Raw genomic sequence first — 4,668 nt, 5'->3', positions numbered from 1 at the left:
CCAAGTTTTAACACCCAAATTTTATTATTTGGCATTGTCCTCCCACTCATAAGACCTGACAGGGAAAAGATAAAACATGATAATTCAAGTGGTGTCTTCTGGGACTCCTTCATGTCCACTTATCATCACAGGGTCCCCGCCCTGTGCCGTATTTGGGGGCACTTGGTTTACTGCGTGTGCTTTAGTTGGCAGGTAGGCAAAACAAGAATGATGCCAGATTTGTGTTGTTTCACCCTATGTTCAATATGTGTCAGACTAGGACAGCAGAAAATAGAGAACTAGAAAAAGAATACCTAGTAAATACCAACCAAGGAAAACTGGGGTAGCAATATTAATATTAGAATAAGCCTAAAGTCTGTGATTTCTTTGTTGCACATTTCCAACCCACTGAGCAGCCACATTATTCAATCTTCTGTACTCATCTGGAGGATGAATTCTTGCATTCTATTTTTCGACTAGTCTTATAAGAAAGCTTAAGGTTCTTCTTGGTTGTGATCTGGACATGCTCTTAGTGCAAGGTCGACAAGAAAAGTTCAACTTTGACCTGACCTCGAGGCATTATCATTGATTCTGAGGTCTTACACCAAGACTAATTCCTCTGAGACCTGGCTCTGTTTTCAGTTATGTTTATGACCAAATCTTCAGAGTCAGACTTGTGTTTTAAACTAACTTCTGGAAGGAGGAGGGGCACTTGTTGGTTGACCAGGAAACAGAGATAGATCAACATGAAGTTTCATCCACTGATAGTGCAGGGATCCAGGCAGTGCTGTGGGGCTTCACTCAGCTGGACCCTCCTGGAGACACCAGGTGCTGGTAAGGAAATGGATACTGCAGAAAAGTGCTAAGTATTTGGTCTTAAAAAGTTCAGCCTACTCTGCCTCCCTCTCTTATTTAAGCTAAAGAAAGAGGTGAAAAAGAGTAATTACAGAGGGACAAATAGTCAAGGGAACAAGGAAGGAAGGGAAAAAATCAGTGTTTAAAATGCTGATCTTTGGAGGACTTTTGATCAGTATCCAGGATTGGGCTTTCCCTGCTCTCACAGCTCACTCACCTTCCTGTGCTGTGGGAGCTTCTGAGGAAAAGCTCTGTGAGGGAACATTCCTCAGTATACTGTGAACTTTTATCTTAACCATGGGTATAAGCTACTATTTTAATTTTTAATACAGTTGACATTTGAATAATGTTGGGGATATGGTCCAGACTCCCTCCGGTTGAAAGTCCACATATAACTTTACAGTTGGCCCTCTGTGGTTATGTGGTTATGCACGTAGGGATTCAACCAACTGCAGGTCATGTAGTGCTACAATACACATTTATTGAAAAAAATCTGAGTATAAGTGGGTCTGTACAGTTCAAACCTGTGTTGTTCAAGAATCAGCTGTACACTGAAATAAATGTACCCCTGCCAACACCTATTTAGAGCTCTGTAGTGACCGGGACTTTTCATAGACACGGATTAGATCAGAACAATAGAGATCTCCTGTTCTGGTTTTAAACTGGGGAAGGGTCCCAAACCTCCACTGTTCCAACATCATAGACACTGTTCTAACATATCTGTGTACCATCTGTCTTGTTATTTGTTTAATATTTAAAAAAAAAATGTGTTCACTTTCTTTTACTTAAATAAATATATATAAACGTTTATAAATCTCACCCCAGTTTTTTTTTTTTTTTTTTACCAATATATACAAATACTTATGGGCTTCCCATGTGGCTCAGTGGTTAAAAAAAAAATCTAAAGATGCAGGAGATGTACCAGCACCATTTATTTTTTAAAAAAGAAAAAAACTATCCTTCCTCTCAGGTGGCTCAGTGGTAAAGAACCCTCCTGCCAATGCAGGAAGTGTGGGTTCGAACCCTGGGTTGGGAAGATCTCCTTGAGTAGGAAATGACAACTGACTTCAGCATTCTTGACTAGAAAATTCCATGGACAGAGGAACCTGGCAGGTTACAGTCCATGGGATCACAAAGAGCCAGACGTGACTGAATGACTGAACTGAGTGACTGAGCAGGTACACATGCACATAAATACTTATACACACCTATTAATCATTTTTAAAAGCCTTTTACCATCATTTGTCTATCACATAGCAGGAGATACTGGTTGTGAGAAAAGACTCATTGCCAGTTGAGTGGTACCACCTCCCTGAGGACGGATGGACTTTTAAGGAGCCAGCCTGTATTTATTGCACTGGAGTGACACCCTGGGCATCGAGGAAGTATCTGAAGACAAGAGAATGTTCCATGTGGGAGGAACTGTAACATATTTTAGTATCAATCCCAAATAAACAAAGTTTAAAATATTGGCCTCATTCGTAATGTACCCTCTCCTGTCACGCCAATGTACCCTGTTCTGTCATGGTCTTCCTTTGGGGAAGGCTTTGCTTCTCACCTGCACTTCAACTGTGCCTCAGTGCTCATGGTGTTTTGTGGGGAGGTGGCCCAGTGTTACAAACAATCCTTTGATTTATCTGAAGGTCACTGGGCTCATCTTATCTGAATGTGTAGGACAGTAAATCTTTTTAAGCAGTGTCCACTCCCCACTCCATTCCCATCCACCGTGTCTCCAGTAGCAAAGCCTATAAGTTCCATGTTGTCTACTGGCTGGACATGTATTTCAGCTAGTCTGCCCCAAAAAAGTCAGTCTGAGGGCTTCAGCACTGATCTGGATGTTGACAGCTCTTCACAATTTTACCACTTAATTGCTTTGTGAAAAGAGAGAACTTCTGCTTTCATTTCTTCTGTCACTGATACTGGATTGTTTGTCCAAAGACAAAAAGACCTTTTATAGCTACTTATCAATCATAAATTGAGCTGTGGTTTAAATTCAGTAAAGCCTTTTGAGTGGTGTTCATCTCTAATCTGGTGCAATTCAAGATTTTACCATTTTCAGTTTATGTTTCCACATAACACATCACATGACACAGGGTAATAAAAGGAAATGTGCTAATTAATTTTGAAATAAAAAGCTGTATGTTTAAAGGTGTTTAAGTCAAAGCCTAAGGGAAATTAGTCATGTTTTGGTCTCTATAGTTCATCACTTAAGACCACATTCTTATTTGTACTTTCACTCACCTTGAATGAAATGAAGATCTCATAAAGGGTACATTTTCCAAATTAAATTATCTGGATAAACATAGTTTTAATAAAGACAATCCCTAGCATCTGTAGAGTGCATTTTCCACACCATTGCCAGGATTGTTTTATCAGTCACTAAGACAAGTTCTTAGCAAGTTACTGCCCTGCTCAAAAACCTTTGATGAGTCTCCATTGCCATTGGAGACTCATCAACTTTGGAGACTCATCAGCTCCTTAGCCAGCGTTTTAAGGGCCTCCTCATTTAACCCCAATGCATCTCTCCAGCTAAAATATCAGCTCATTCCTCAGGAATGCTGTTCCCCATCCTTGAAGGCCTGATCTTGACCTCTCTATGAGACCTCCATGCCTCTTTCAAGCTGGATCCTTATGCCTTTCCTATGGCCTTACCATGCTGACTCAGTTTCCATCCCTCTTTCCTGAAATAAAATTGACAAATTATATATATTTAAGATATACAACATAATGATTTGATACATATATATTTTGTGAAATGATTACCACAGCCAATCTAATTAACATTTACATCATCTCACTTAGTTACCTTATTTTGTATGTGTATGTATGCTGCTAACACTTAAAATCTACTCTTTTAGCAAATTTCAGATACACAATACACTGTTATTAACCACAGTGGTTGCCAGGGGCTGGAGCCTGGAGGAAATGGAAAGATGGTACAACGTTTCAGTTGTTCAGGATGTCTAAGTTTTAGAGATCTAGTGTACACCTTGGTGACTGATTCAGTTTTGTTTGTCTTTCTCCATTCAATCCTGTCCCCTCAGGAGAAGCCATTCCCAAGTCTGGCTAAGCATCAGAATCTCCTGGGTAGCTCAAATGAAAATGCAAGAATTCCTGAGCGCCATACTAGACCAACAGAATTAGAATCTCTGGGGGTGGAGTCCAGGGATCCATAAACTTTAATAAAAGTTTTCTAGATGATTCTGACTGAGGCAGAAGGTAGATGCATCCCCCAGTGTGAGCAATTGGAGTTCATTCCCTGTGGACAGGAACTCCAAAATATCAATAGCAGGACAAATCTAGAGAGGAGGCTGGGCCTGCCAAGATAAGAGATAAGAGTCCACATATTTCTCATTCTCAAAGTCAGGGAGATCTTCTGACTAGAAAACTCCTTGGAAGTAAAAAGGGGAGTGATGCCAAGCTACCCATAGTCCTTTTCCTTGGAATCCATCCTGACTGAGGATGTGAGTGCACACATAGGAGGATCCTGAGATATATCAAATGCAGACTCAGAACCAATCTGCAGAATGACTAGCCAAAGGAAACCTGGAAGAAATGACTCGTATAAATGACAGACTATCACAACGGCATGACTCTCTCTTTGAGTTTACCTATGTGCCTATCTACATGTACTGAACTCTTCTTTTCTCTTCCTGATGAGGAACAGAGTACATCATGAGAAATGCTGGGCTGGAAGAAGCACAAGCTGGAATCAAGATTGCTGGGAGAAATATTAATAATCTCAGATATGCAGATGACACCACCCTTATGGCAGAAAGTGAAGAAGAACTAAAGAGCCTCTTGATGAAAGTGAAAGAGGAGAGTGAAAAGTTG

Source organism: Bison bison, unplaced genomic scaffold, assembly GCF_000754665.1.
Source record: "Bison bison bison isolate TAMUID 2011002044 unplaced genomic scaffold, Bison_UMD1.0 scf7180017864057, whole genome shotgun sequence".
In the NCBI taxonomy this organism is placed as follows: Eukaryota; Metazoa; Chordata; class Mammalia; order Artiodactyla; family Bovidae; genus Bison; species Bison bison.
This window is presented reverse-complemented; position numbering follows the sequence as displayed.